The sequence below is a fragment of the Neofelis nebulosa genome, chromosome 2 (assembly GCF_028018385.1).
Source record: "Neofelis nebulosa isolate mNeoNeb1 chromosome 2, mNeoNeb1.pri, whole genome shotgun sequence".
Classification (NCBI taxonomy): Eukaryota; Metazoa; Chordata; class Mammalia; order Carnivora; family Felidae; genus Neofelis; species Neofelis nebulosa.
In genome coordinates, this window is record NC_080783.1 from 200,407,222 (window position 1) to 200,423,275 (window position 16,054).

Genomic DNA, 16,054 nt, shown 5'->3' on the forward strand with positions numbered 1-16,054 from the left:
GGCTGAGAAGTGTGCAGGCCCACGCATACCTGGGTTTTGATACAGTACTCTGTGTTTTCCTTGTGATTTTCTTAATATTTCTGTGGCTTGCTTTACTGTGTGAATTCAGTATATAACACATACACAAGATATGAGTTCGCTGACTTCCCGTCAACAGTAGACTATTAGTAGTTAGGGGAGAGTCAAGTTATATGCAGATTTTTTACTGTAAAGGGGACACTGCCCCTAATCCCTGCATTAAGGGTCAACGTAATTGCAGGTGATGTGGGGCCTGAACAAGGCAGGAGGCGACCTGGGGAAAGGAGTGTCAGAGGCGTTCGTGAAGCCTGAGAAACGGGAAAGACGAAGTTGAGCGAGTTCAGTTTGGGAAACGTGTGGAACCTCAGGGACTGGAACCTCAAACCCCCTGGAGCTTCTCCCAATCAGAATCCCCACGGCCTCACACCTCGTGCTGGTCTCCAGTAGGTGAGGAGAATCCAGCATTCATTCCCTGACATAAAGACGGGGACGTTTCTTTGGGCTTTTTTTCTTTCACAAGTGAAAAAATTTTTAAGCCCAATTTTTAAAAAGTCAACTGAATTTTACTATCCCTAACAGCAGCTCTTTCCAAATTCCCTTCCAGGCTTTTTCCTGTTCATCCATATTCTGAACATAGTTCCGTCACGTTTGCATAATTTCACCCTGTCGTTTACACGAGCATTGGGAAGCACTCACTCAAATGTCGCGGGCACATTAGTTCTAACCAAATGAATTTATTAGCACATGGAAAGAGTGTAAAGGATGGAAATTCCGTTTGCACATAGAAGGGATTGGCATTCGTTTTTCCCCCAGCAATTTCAAATTCATTTATAGTAAAAAGTTAAAAATCAAGAGACAGATGGAAACTCATCTGTTGGGTTCCAGGCATGCACCAGAGATGAATACTTTCACAAACCTGTTTCATCTTGTTCTCACACCACCCCTGGGGTCAGTATTGGGAGGTTCAGTTGCAGGTGAACTTGTCCTGCCCCCGGCAGTATTTGGAGAATATCAGAGTGTGTGCCTTCTGTATGCCAGGCACTGGGAATAGTGTATGAAAAGACTGAGAAGGCCCCTCTTACAGAACATGTTTATAGACTAGGATCCCCGGGCTTGCCTCATGATGGTATCAGTACTAAGTGCCTTCTGTGGACCAGATACTGGGCCAGCGTTCACTGGCAAAGCACCCTTGCCACCCCTTAGAAAAGGTTAACCGGAGACCACAATAACATTTGAGGGTAAAGCTGCGTAGTGTTTGCCCTTTCTCCCTGACCTCATCTACCATGGCCCAAGGGAAGAATGATCTTGGGAAGCTGAAAGAGGAAGGCCCTGAATTTGATTCATTTGTCGACCTGCACCTGCTATGAGCTAGGTGCTTTTATGTACGTTCGTACGTAATCCCATTTTAAAAGGTGAAGACAAAAACTCAAGAAACGTGCAGTGATTTGCCCAATGTATAGCTAGCGACAAAGCTAGGCTTAATTTTTCGACTTCTCAGGTTCTCCTTGTAAAATTTCATCACTTGTGGTATAATTACAGGAAGATTTGAAGTTAACAACAGCTAGGATTTGAATTTAGGTTAAGTCACGCAGGATTTCTACAAGACCATCTGCTTTCCTGGAACAATTTCTAAGTTGCTGCAGGACAATGCCACTGGCCCGCTTCTGTGAATTTTAACTGTCCCATCATTTGATCAAGGCCTGCCTGGGGGCACCCATTTGTCTAAGCCCAGGTCATCATCCCACATTCTAGATGCCAAGGAGTGAAGAGAAGGATGGCTCATTTTAGCTTCTACAGTGGGAAATGTGCATTGATGCCCGCAATAAATGCAGTCAGTAAGAAATTTCCCCAAAGTAGGAAGCAGCCAAAGAAATACAAAGCTCCTCTATAACCTCTTTGGATGCTCAGAGTCCACACATACCTTTTTTCCATACTTAATCTCCTCTTGTCCCTCCCCCGCCCCAAAAAAGAAGGGAAGACAAAAATGTAACAAAACAAGATTAAGTAGAAAGTAGCAACAAATGTGGTAGATTATAAATTCTATCAATAATTCGTTCATCCCAGGTGAATTCTACCAAACATTTAGATTTTCTCAAGCTATTGCAAAAAATACAAGAGGAAGGAAAACTTCCAAATTCATTTTATAAGACCAGTATCATCCTGGCACCAAAACCAGATAGACACTGCAAAAAGGAACTACAGGCCAATGTCTCATGAATATTGAAGCAAAAATCCTCAACAAAATTTTAGCAAACTAAATCCAACAATATTAAGAGTTACATACAACCAACCAGTGGCATTTATTCCCAGGATGCAAGTGGTTCGATATTTGCAAATCAGTTGTGATTGCTTATCAAGAGGATAAAAACCGTATGTCGATTTCAATAGATGTAGAGAAAGCATTTACAAAGTACAGCATCTATTCATGATAAAAAAAAAAACAAAAACAAAAAAACCCTCTGCACAGTAGGTGTGGAGGGAATATACCTCAACATAAAAAGCCTTATATGAAAAACCCATAACCAACATCATACTCATTGACGAAAAAACAGCTTTCCTCTAAGGTCAGTAACAAGAGAATGATACCCATTCTCACCACTTTTATCAACATGGTATTGGAAATCCTAGCCACAGCAATTAGACAACACAAATCAAAGGCAGGGTGCCTGGGTGGCTCAGTCGGTTGAGTGTCCAACTTCGGCTCAGGTCATGATCTCAACAGTTCGTGGATTCAAGCCCGGCATCAGGCCTGACAGCTCAGAGCCTGGTGCCTGCTTCAGATGCTTCGGATTCTGTGTGTGTGTGTGTGTGTGTGTGTGTGTGTGTGTGTGTCAAAAATAAACACTAAGAAGAAAATTTTTAAAGAAATAAAAGGCATCCAAATTGGTAAGGAAGGAGTAAAACATTTACAGATGACATGATAACAATATAGAGAAAGCCCTAAAGACTCCATCAAAGAACTACAAGAGCTGACAGATGAATTCAGTAAAGTCACAGGATCCAAAGTTGATTACAGAAATCTATTGGATTTCTATATGCTAATAATGAAGCAGCAGAAAGTGAAATTAAGAAAACAATCCCATTTACAATTACACCAAAAAATAGACCCAACTGCTCATTCGAATAGAATAAAACCCAGAAATAAACCCACAATTGTATGGTCAGTTAATCTTCAACAAAGGAATAAATGGATATACAATGGGAAGAAGTCTTTAAAGCAAATAGTATTGGGAAAACTGAACAGCCACAGGTAAAACCTGAAACTAGACCACTTTCCTACGCTATACGCAAATACAAACTCAAAATGGACGAAAGGCCTAAATGTGAGATCTGAAACCATAAAAATCCTTGAAGAGAGCACAGGCAGTAGTAATCTGACATCAGCTGTAGTAACATCTTTCTAAATGTCTCCTCAGGCATGGGAAATAAAAGCAAAAACTATTGAGGCTACATATAAAATAAAGTTTCTGTACAGCAAAGGAAACCATTGACAAAAGGTAACCTGAATGCAAGAATATATTTGCAAACAACCTATTCAATAAAGGGTTAGTATCCAAAATACATAAAGAACTGGTACAACTCACTACCCCAAAACCAAATAATCCAATTAAAAATGAACAGGAAACATGAACAGACATATCTCCAAATGAAGACCTCCATATGGTCAACAGACGCATGAAAGGATGTTTCATCACTCATCAGGAAAATGCAAATCAAAATTACAATGACATATCACCTCAAACCTGTCAAAATGGCTAAAATCAAAAACACAAGAAACAAGTGTTGGCAAGGATGTGGAGAAAAAGGACCCCTTGTGCACTATTGCTGAGGATACAAACTGGTGCAGCCACTGTGGAAAACAGTGTGGAAGTTCCTCAAAAAGTTAAAAATAGAACTGCCCTATGATCCAATAATCACACTACTGGGTATTTACCCAAAAAATACAAAAACACTAGGGATACATGCACCCGATGTTTATTGCAGTATTATTTACAATAGCCAAACTATGGAAGCAGTTCAAGTATCCATTGATGTATGAATGGATACAGATGTGACGTGCGCGTGAGCACGCGCACACACACACACACACGAATATTCGGCCATAAAAAAAATGAAATCTTGCCATTTGCAACGATGTGGATGGAGCTAGAGTGTAATGCTAAGCAAAGAATGTCAGAGAAAGACAAACATATGATCTCACACATAGGTGGAATTTAAAAAACAAAGGAAAACGGAGAGAGAGACAAACCAAGAAATAGACTCTTAACTGTAGAAAATAAACTGATGTTTATCAGAGGGGAGGTGGGTGGGGAAGAGATGGGAGAAGTAGGCGATGGGGATTAAGGAGTACACTTACGATGAAAAATGAAATGATTTTTTTTAAGTTTTTTTAACGTTTATTTTTGAGAGAGAGACAGAGTGCGAGTGGGGGAGAGGCAGAGCGGGAGACAGAGTCCAAAACAGGCTCCAGGCTCTGAGCTGTCAGCACAGAGCCCGATACGGGACTCGAACTCAGAAACGGCAAGATCGTGACCTGAGCCAAAGTTGGACGCTTAACCAACTGAGCCACCCAGATGCCCCAAAAATAAAATGATTTTTAAACAAAACAACCCCCCCTTACTGGAAAAAAATAAAAAATAATCAGATATCAATGATTAAATAAAAGACAATAAAGAAGTCACTTCTCTAAGAAGATGTAAAAATCCTTCATGTATATGCACCTAACAAAGCATCAAATACATGGGGTAAAAAGCCCCTAGAACTGCAAGGAGAAAGAGACAAATCCAACTATCACAGCTGAAGACTTCGACATCCCACTCAATAAGTGACAGACCCAGCAGGCAGAAAATCAGTAGGGACATAGTTGAACTAAACAGTGTCATCAATGAACTCAATCTAATTGACAAAATGCTTTAACTCAAAATACAGAATACACATTCTTCTCAAGCTTACATGCAACATTCACCATAATAGACCACACTCTGGGCCATAAAACAAACCTTAACAAATTTAAAAGAGGGGCACCTGGGTGGCTCAGTAAGTTAAGTGTCCAACTCTTGATTTCAGCTCAGGTCATGATCTCATAGTTCATGAGTTTGGGCCCCATGTCAGGCCCTGCACTGATAGCACAGAGCCTGCTTGGGATCCTCTCTCTGCCTCCACTACAAAATGCTTTTTTTTTTTTTTTTTTTTTTTTTTAATGAAAAGAATGATATCATGTTAAATATGTTCTCAGACCACAATGGAATTAAATTGGAAATCAATAACAGAAAGATAGCTGGGAAGTCCCCCAAATACCTGGAGACTAAACAACACAGTTCTGAATAACACATGAGTCAAAGAAGTCTCAAGAGAAAGATTTTGAACGAAATGAAAATAAAACCTAAGATTTGTGGGATGCAGCAAAAGCACTCCTTAGAGGAAAACTTAGGGCATTAAATGCACCTATTAGAAAAGAAGAGGGGTCCCTGGCTGGCTCAGTTGGTGAAGCATATGACTCTTGATCTCAGGGTCATGGGTTCGAGCCCCATATTGGGCATGGAGCCTACAGGAAAGGAAAGGAGAGGAGAGGAGAGGGGAGGGGAAGGGAGGGGAGGGGAGGGGAGGGGAGGGGAGGGGAGGGGAAGAAAAGAAAAGGCCTAAAATCAATAATCCAAGCTTCTGCCTTAGGAAACTAGAAAAAGAAATTAAATCCAAAGTGAGCAGAAGGATTAGAGCAGAAATCCATGAAATTGAAAACAAAATCAGTAGACAAAGAAAAAAATCAAAGAATGATTTTTTTTATTAATAAACTTCTAGCCAGGCTAACCAATAAAAGACACAAATTATTACTATCAGAAATGAAAGAGGCCATCACTACAATCCTGGGACATTAAAAGGATAATAAAAGAATATTATGAACAACTATCTCCACAAATCTGATAATCTAGAGGAGACGGAACAATTCCTTGAAAAACAATCTACCAAAACTGACATAGAAATAATCTGAGTAGGCCTATATCTATTAAAGAAATCAAATCAATTATTAATAGGCTTCCAAAACAGAAAGCACCAGACCCGGATGGTTCGCTGGGGGATTCTATTAAACATTTAAGAAAAGAAATACCAGTTCTCAATCTCTTCCAGAAAATAGATGCTCAGGAAATGCTTCCTAACTCATTTTATGAGACCAAAATTACCCCAATACCAAAACCAGACAAAGACATTGAAAGATAGGGAAACTACAGACCAATATTTATGAACATAGATAAAATCCTCAACAAAATTGTAGCAAATAGAATCCAATATTGCATTAAAAGAATTACATACCACAAACAGCTATTCCATGTATGCAAGACTAATTTAATATTCAAAATTCAATTAAAATAATCCATCACATGACAGGCTAGAGAAGAAAAATGACATGAGCATACCAATAGGTGCAGAAAAGGCATTTAAGAAATCTAATATTCATTCATGACAAAAACTCACAGTCAACTAGGAATAGAAGATTCCCGGGGCACCTGGGTGGCTCAGTCAGTTAAGCATCCGACTCTTGGTTTCTGCTCAGGTCATGATCTCACATTTTGCAAGTTTGAGCCCCGCATCCAGCTCCATGCTAACAGTGCAGAACCTGCTTGGGATTCTCTCTTTCTCCCTCTCTCTCTGCCCCTCCCCTGCTTGTGCTCTCTCCCTCTCTCTTTCTCTCAAAATACATAAACTTAAAAAAAAAAAAAAAAAAAAAGAATGGAAGAGTACCTCCTCAACTTGATAAATCTACGAATAGACCTACAGCTAACCTCATACTTAATGGTGAGAAACTAGATGCTTTCCCCCAAGATCAGCAACAAGGCAAGGATATCCCCTCTCACCACTCCTAGTCAATATGATACTGGAAGTCCTAAGTAATACAATAAAACAATAAAAGGTACAGATTGAGAAGGAAGAAATAAAACTGTATTTATTCACAAATGATATGATCTTTGTAAAAAGTCCTAAAGAATTCACAGAAAAACTCCTGCCACTAAATCAAGCTGTTTTTAGGATACAAGATTAATATACAAAAGTCAATTGCAATGAACAATTTGAAATTAAAAAAAAAATTACATTAGGACCCCCCCCCCAGTGGAATACTTATGTATATAAATCTAACTGAACATGTACAAGATCTCCAGTGGAGGAAGTCAAAGATCTAAATAAATGGAGAGATATTCCATGTTCATGGATAGAAGGACTCAATATTATTAAAGTGTCAGTTCAACCAAATCAAAATCCTAGCAAGTTATTTTGAGGATATCAACAAACTGATTTTAAAATTTATGTGGAAAGAAGCAAGGGGAGAGCAAGAATAGTCAACACAATATTGAGGGAGAAGAACGAAGTCAGAGGACTGATTCTAACTAACTTCAAGGCTGACTATAAGTTTTAGTGATCAAGACAGAGTTGTACTGGCTAAAGAAACTAACAAAATAAAACAAAAAACCCATAAAATACATCAGTGGAATAGAGAGCCTAGAAACAGACCCACACAAATATCGTCAACTGATATTAGGCAAAGGAGCAAAGGCAATTCAATACAGAAAGGATGCCCTTTTCAACAGATGGTGCTGGAACAAATGCATATCTACGTGGACAAAAATGAACCCGGACACAGATCTTACGCTTTTCACAAAAAAAATTAACTCAAAATGGATTATAGACCTGAATATGGAACACAAAGCTGCTACAAGATAGGGAAAAAAATCTAGGTGAACTTGCATTTGGCAATGACTTTTTGTTTATTTTCATTTAAGTAATCTCTACACCCAACATGGTGCTCAAACACAACCCTGACATTGAGTCACATGCTCCACCCACTTATCCAGTCAGGCGCCCCTTGACAATAACTTTTTAGATACAACACTAATAGCACAACTCACGAAAAAAACTGGCAAACTAGGCCTTATTAATAGTAACTTAAAAAAACTTCTGCTCTGTGAAAGGCACTGCTGAAAGAGTAGAAAGACACGTGACAAACTAGAAGAAAATATTTGCAAACTACACACGTATCCAACACAGGACTTGTATCCAACACACACAACTCTTAAAACAGTAAGAAAACAAACACCCAATTAAAAAGGAAGCAAAAGATCTGAACAGACATTTCACCAAAGAAGACATACAGATGGCAAAGGAACCAATGACAGGATGTTCAACCTCATATGTCACCAAGGAAATGCAAAGTAAAGCAAAACTGAGATACCAATACATGCCTATCAGAATGGCCAAGATCCAAAACACTGACAACACCAAACGCTGACAAGGATGTAGAACAACAGGAACTCACTGCTGAAGGGAATGCAAAATGGTACCACCACTTTGGCAGTTTCCCACAAACCTAAATGTACTCATAATTACCAGCCAGCAATCATGCTCCTACTTACCCAAATGAGTTGAAAACATATGTCCACACAAAAACCTGCACGTGAATGTTTATAGCAGCTCTATGCGTAATTGTCAAAACTGGAAGAAACCAAGATATCCTTCAATGGGTGGAAAAACAGATAAATGGTGGTACCACCTACAATGGGGTGTCACTCAATGCCAGGAAATGAGCCATCAAGCCACTGAAAGACATGGAAGAGCCTTAAGTGTTATTATCACTAAGTGAAAGAAGCTGATCCGAAAGCCCATAGACTGAGAGATTCCAACTATATGACATTCGGAGAAGGCAACACTGTAGAGGCAGTAAAAAGATTAGTGGTTGCCAGGGGTTCAGGGATAAGGGAAGGAGGGGTTCAGAGGGGCCCAGGGCATTTCTAGGACAGTGAAACTATTCTGTAGGATACTGTAGCGATGAATATGTGACATGACGCATTTATCAAAACCCATCGAATGTACAACAAACCCTAATGTAAAGTATGGATTTTGGTTAATAATACTGCATCATTATTGGTTCACCAACCATAACAAATGTACCACACCAATGCAAGATGTTAACAAGAAGGGGGGAAGAGGGGAGGCGTATATGGGAATTCTACTTTTTCTCAAACTTAAAAAGTCTGCTAATTTTTATTTTAAGTCCAGGGAGTCAACCTACTATCTCCCCAGTATCTACAAAACCCCTCAGGTAATTTACACATTTCTAGTTCTGTTAGTTACCCCTTGTTTGTATCCTGCAGCCTATGGACTAAAGTAAGGTCAGTGAAACACAGGATATGCCTAAATCCAGCCTACTGCCTATTTTTAATAGGGCCCTTGAGCTAAGAATCAATTTTACATTTTTTTAATGTTTATTTTTGAGGTAGGGGGAGGAGCGGAGAGAGAGGGGGCCAGAGGATCCAAAGCAGGCTCTGTGCTGTCAGCACAGAGCTCTATAGGGGGCTTGAACTCACAAACTGTGAGATCATGACCAGAGCCAAAGTCTCAGACATTTAACCAACTGAGCCACCCAGGTGCCCCTAAATTTTACTTTTTTTTTTTTTTTTTTTTTTTTTTTTTTTGGGACAGAGAGAGACAGAGCATGAACGGGGGAGGGGCAGAGAGAGAGGGAGACACAGAATCGGAAACAGGCTCCAGGCTCCGAGCCATCAGCCCAGAGCCTGACGCGGGGCTCGAACTCACGGACCGCGAGATCATGACCTGGCTGAAGTCGGACGCTTAACCGACTGCGCCACCCAGGCGCCCCTAAATTTTACATTTTTAAATGATTGAAAAAAATAAAATATTTCATGATGCACAGAAGTTCTACAAATTTGAGCCGTGCTGGCCACCGTTGGTGCCCAGCCATGTTCGTATGTGAACGGTCTGTGGGCAGCAGAGGCAAATCATTGTAACAAACATTTAATAGCTCTCAGATTCTAAAAAACTGACTCATGGCTCATTTGGGGGTGGGGGGGACAGGGTGTTTATAATTTTGTGGTCTCCTTATAGAAAATTTGCTGACCCCCATACTAAATGGTAAATTTAACCAGAGCCTATATACGATAATGAGGAAAAGGGGAAAGAAAACTATTTAAAATATATAAATGGATACATGATGTATCTAACAATACAGATATAAATATTGGTATAGTCTTATTATAACCAGTCAGAAGGTCTTGGCTGACCTTACCATTCCTTCCCACCTTCACGGGTAAATTTTAATGACCTAAATAATACCTCATTGAAGCTGATATTTTAAAAGATGGCTCCGCAGGCCACCTATCATTAAGCTACAGGACAACCATCACATCCCAAGTGTAACCAAACCGAAGTTCATTTGCCTGATAACAGCAAAGCCAATCACTGAGACAGGGAGTGTGCAGCAAGGAAAGGGTTTAAGCGAGAGGCAGCCCAATGAAGAGACCAGAGGGCAAGGTTCCACCCTGCCTCCCTGGAGGAGGAGGGAGGAGTATATAAGGGCAAACAGAAAGGTCTTGGTAAAGGGTTGCACCTATGCTTATTAATGCTGTTGGTTACGGGTTTCAATCCCCGCTGTCTTTTGATCATCCCTCACTCATGCGGGAATTGGGACAATGACCCCTCTAGTTACTTCCAGCTGAAATGGGGTTAGATCAGGGTTAGAGGAACAGAAACTTTATGTATTTAGAAATATCCTTTGATTTCTTGGGACCAGCTCCCCAAAATAGTAGTTTCAGTTCCATCACTAGTCCAAGCGGGATCCTTTTTGATGTTCTCCTTGACAGGGTGCCCGGAAACTGTGGATTCTTGCGGAACCAGCTCAGTGTGGTGGTGAATCCACTTAATTCTCCTTAAGCTTGCTGAAGAATGGGGGGGTCAACAGCACCTCACAAGAGGTCCCGTCCAGTGAGGTTGGATTGGTGCTGCAGGTGCCCGCTCTCCCAGGTGTTCAGTGACACCAGTCTCCAGCATGTTCAGGCAGTGTAAGGGCACACCTGGGACAGGGGGGTACATCAACCTGCCAGAAGCAAACTTAGAGTATTTCCCAATGGTTGAATGTACCTGATAGGATCCGATTTCCTAATGTGAGCCCCATCAGGAACTCCTAAGTCATGAAAAGAGTATAGAAAGTGTCTTCCATATAATATTTTATAACAGGCTTACACCATACTTACTTCTAGAGGTTATTCTTACCCAAAGCAGGGCAACCAGCAAAGCTCTTTCCCAAGTGGTTTCTTGGCAAATTTTTGCCAAAGGTGTGGGGTTTTTTTTTTAAGTTTACTTATTTGAGAGAGACAGAATAGCACGAGTGGGGGAGGGAGACAGAGAATCCCAAGCAGGCTCCATGCTGTCAGCCCGGAGCCCGACGTGGGCCTCGAACTCCCCAAACTACGAGATCATGACCTGAGCTGAAACCAAGAGTTGGATGCTTAACCGACTGAGCCATCCAGGCTCCCCTTGCCAAAGTTCTTTTAAGTACAGGGTTCATTTTTTCCAGGGAGCGTGTGATTTCCACTGAATGGCCAAGGCATTGACACTTAGTGTGACTTTCACCATACATGCCACTCCCTTGTCACTCTGAATTGTTAGTGGCAATCCAAATGTAGGAATTATTTCATTTAAAAGTGTTTTGACAGCTTCCGAGGCCTCCTCTGAATGCATAGAGAAGCTTCAACCCAACCTGTAAAGGTGTCTATAGGAATTAGCAAATAGGTCTCAACACAGGCCGTTGTGACAGTTTCTCTGGAGTTTACCTCAAGTTGTCCAGCTTCAGTCTGCAGGGCTTCAGGAAAAAGGGCAGTTTTAGTTCCCAGTGATGCCAAGTCAAGAGAATGGAAGAAGACTGGACACCTCAGTTTGGAGAGTCATAGCCAGATACTCGAGGAAACCAGAATTCAGAGTCCAGCCCAGCTTTATAGGCAAACAACACTCAGTTGATCGAACATCTACAAAGATATGTTACTGACGCATAATTTCTCTAAAATCACCCTCATTTCCAAAGATAGGCAAATGAAGACGAATTTATTTTGTCCAGCTTTGACAAAGTCGGCCTAATTATTTACATAAGGGTGGCGAGAATGTGACTGGCCATATAGGGGGTTTTTGTCTTTTATTTTGTTTTCCTCTGCTTGGCTGGAACTTTTCAGCCTCTTTCCAGCTTTGCTGGAACTTAACAGCCCCTCAAGGCCAAACAGCCAAGCCAAATACTTGCCCTCAGAGTCTGCCTGCAATGCCTATAGTTTCGGATGAAGTCCTCTCTTCTGAAGGTTCCCAAAGTATCCTGAGGTCCCCGTACCCGCTAAGAAGTGACCTTCTTTACTCGCCTGATAAGGCTACCAGCAATCCTGTAAGCAAAAGCTACCCGGCCAATTTTTCCAAAGGGTTCATTGGTGCCATCAAGTCACCCTTAGTTCCTGAGAGCTGCCTGTCATATGTGAGTCTCCACATGTCTGTCTCAAATAGGACATTCCAGCCAAAGTCTTGGTAATCTAACGTTTCCAACTGTCTTGTCAGAGGGAGAACAGGGCCTTATTGAACTTATGTAAATACTTATGTTGCCATGAGAATATAAGAATATGCACTGAGAGTTTCTGAATTTTGGAGGCATGGAGTAGGGAGAAAAATATTTATATTTTATATTTGTTTACAAAGGAATATTTTACGAATTTCTGTAAGTGATAGATAGCTTAAAACAAAAATTTTTTCTTAAATCTGGAAGAGCAAACATTAGAGAACCAGCAATGTTTCAAACAAGAATCATAAAAAAATATAAATCAACACCTTTCCCTATTACATTACTTTTGGGGTATCATCTTCCAGAAGTTGGGGGGGGGCGTTTGTTTTTTTCCAATTCTTCAATAATTAATTCTTTTTAGGACCTCCCAGGAGGTCCTAGCTTGGTAGTCCTTTTACACGGTGTACCAGTTTGAAGGTGGTAAACCTTTGGGCCTTTTTTTTTTTAAGTTTTTTAAAAAATTTATTTATTTTGAGAGAGAGAGAGGGAAGGAGAGTAAGGGGAGGGCAGAGAGAGAACCCCAAGCAGGCTCTGCACTGCTGGCATAGAACCTGATGTAGACAAATCAGAGACTCCAGCTGCCTCGTCGTGACTGGTGAGCCATCTAACCACTGGCTCTGTTTCCAGAGCTCAAGGTAAAAGTCTTGAGGAGTTCGAGCAGCATCTGGGGATCGCCTCAGACGGACATACCGCAGAGCATAGCCAGTGTACCTTCTCCACAGCTGGTGAGGGACTGTATCCAGTGTTCCTCCAGGAACCACCTTTAATCTTCCTGATAATGTTGTATCAGAAGCCACCTCAAGGGGGCGCCCGCGTGGCTCAGTCTCTTGAGCGTCTGACTTCCACTCAGGTCATGATCTTGGTTGGGTTCAAGCCCTGGGTCATGCTCCACGCTGATAGCGAGGAACCTGCTTCTGATTTTGCCTCCCTCTCTCTGTGCCCCTTCCCTGCTCGCTCACATTCTCTCTCAAGAATAAATAAACATAGAAAGAAGGAAGGAAGGAAGGAAGGAAGGAAGGAAGGAAGGAAGGAAGGAAGGAAGGAAGGAAGGAAGGAAGGAAGGAAAGAAAGAGAAAGAGAGAGAAAGAAAGAAAGAAAGAGAGAGAAAGAAAGAGAAAGAGAAAGAGAAAGAAAGAAAGAGAGAGAGAAAGAAAGAAAGAAAGAGAAAGAGAAAGAAAGAAAGAAAGAGAGAGAAAGAAAGAAAGAGAGAGAGAGAAAGAAAGAAAGAAAGAAAGAAAAAGAAAGAAAGAGAGAGAGAAAGAAAGAGAAAGAAAGAAAGAAAGAAAGAAAGAAAGAAAGAAAGAAAGAAAGAAAGAAAGAAAGAAAGAAAGAAAGAAAGAAACCCCTTCAAGTACAGAAGTATTTGAATCTGGACCATTCAAATGACCATGGTTCTCTGCTTTCCAGCTCTTAGCGCAGTAAATCACACGTTCAGACAGTAAATGGGCATGTCTCTCACTTATAGTGTAACAACAGAAAGACCAAGTCAAATCTGGACTGCAAGGCTCTCTCCCTTTTTAAATCCTCAGAAGCTGGGGCACCTGGGTGACTGAGTCGGGTAAGCATCCAACTCTTGGTTTCGGCTTAGGTCATGATCTCACAGTTCGTGAGATCAAGGCCCACATCAGCCTCTGCGCTGACAAGTGCGGAGCCTGCTTGGGATTCTCTGCTCCCTCTTTCTCTCTGCCCCAACCTCACTCGCGATCTCTCTCGAGAAAATAAACTTAATTTTAAAAATTCTCAGAGGTTGTTTGTCTTTATTTATTTTTGAGGAAACTCTACACCGACGTGGGGCTTGAACTCACGACCCTGAGATCCAGAGTCGCATGCTTTTCCGACCGAGCCAGCCAGGCACCCTCCAGCCAGACTTGCAGCAGAATCCTGGAAGTTCTGGCAGGGAGGCTACAAACCACACCTGCCTCCACACTTTGCTGCTCCATAATCTAACAAGGTTTCATGCTGATTACCTATCTTGTCAAATTCATCTATTCCACAAATACATTGATCGCCAAACACCAGGGCACCAGCTTCCGAAGCAACATCTCCAGAATAACTAGCTGTTCAAAGAGTTACAGTCAAACACACCCCATGGAGTAATGCCGAGTACTGCCTGTAGCACTGGGCACTTTCCCAAGCCTGGATCTCCAACAACAAGGACACATGGGTCTCTTCAAATGGGCATTCTGTTTTTGTCATCTGCATATTTTTGGCTGCCCCCAAAGGGTGCTAATGCCAAACCTGTTTAACAAGTTCATGAGCAAAAAGGAGCAAAAAGCGAGCTGACAATGAGTTTAAACAGGTTTTTAGCTTCAGTCTCTTGGATGGCAAATGCTCCATGCTGACACCCATCCTTGGAAGCCTTTGTTTTCTGTCTTTCGCTCTCGCTAACAAAATCTCCTCCAATGTACAAAAGGAACATGCATTTGTCATTATTTCAAGAACCTTCTTAGCATTTGAGACTTTGATCAAACAACTCACCTTCCTCAGTTCACCCAGTCCCCTCTTATTATTCTGTTCGAATGCAGTCTTCCCATTAGTTCCAGAAATTGTCAGAGAGCTGTACTTGTCAAGAGTCCTCTCTATGAATCTCCTTAAAGCTGAAACACTTTTGCAAGAGCATCAGAGCCAAACAACGACCACAAATGACAAAGGACTCAACACCGACGGTGGCTAAAGATCTGGTTAGAGTTCATTATGATGCGAATGATAAGGAAATTTGGGTACTTCTGTGACACACAACACTTTAATCATTAGAATTACAAGTGATGATGTTAAACCAGGGCATATCAAAACCTTAGGAATTTCTGGAACAGTTAGAGCATTCACCCATGCAATATCACCTCTGAAGGTCGATCATCACTTATTTGACGATGCTGCCCATATAATTTGACATACCAAATAAGCCTAATTAGTGAAGAAAATGAGACACTTCATTTAGAAGTTAAATTTTAGGAAATCTGTCAGAAATCTCAGAATGTTTTAAAGCACAGGACTGAATAGGATTACGGATCATTACAAAACTTAATAATCTTAATTATCTATTTAGCTAAAGTGGCATTAAGAGATTCAAAGGCAAACACAGAGAGTTATACAGTTGTTAGCAAAACTTAGCTCTTTTAATATTGAGAAGATTCAACTTTAAGTAATCAAAGGCCCTAGGGCAAAACACAGAAAACTTTTTCTAGGAAGATTACATTAAAAGTAAAGAGAAACCTTTGCTTACAATTTATTACGAGTAGACCAATAGCTAAGAAAAATATTATTTTTTTAAAGATTTTATTTTTAAGTAATCTCTACACCCAATGTGAGCCTTGAACTCATGACCCTGAGATCAAGAGTCTCATGTCCCACTGACTGAGCCAGCCAGGTGCCCCAAAAACTATCATTTTAACAGAGAGAGAGAAAAAAAATTCCAGTCTTATCTTGGTGTATTTCTGATATTAAACCTCATCCCTTCCAACAAGATGAATTTTTTAAAAATATGTTTGTTTTAGGGGCGCCTGGGTGGCGCAGTCGGTTAAGCGTCCGACTTCAGCCAGGTCACGATCTCGCGGTGGTCCGTGAGTTCGAGCCCTGCGTCAGGCTCTGGGCTGATGGCTCAGAGCCTGGAGCCTGCTTCCGATTTTGTGTCTCCCTCTCTCTCTGCCCCTCCCCCGTTCA

The 16,054-nt window shown here is 41.1% G+C and overlaps 1 long non-coding RNA gene across 1 annotated transcript in view; it reads right to left on the reverse strand.

Moving 5' to 3' along the window:
* Positions 1 to 16,054, reverse strand: part of LOC131505149 (uncharacterized) — a 32,448-nt gene that overhangs the window by 1,039 nt on the left and 15,355 nt on the right. The window lies entirely within an intron of this gene.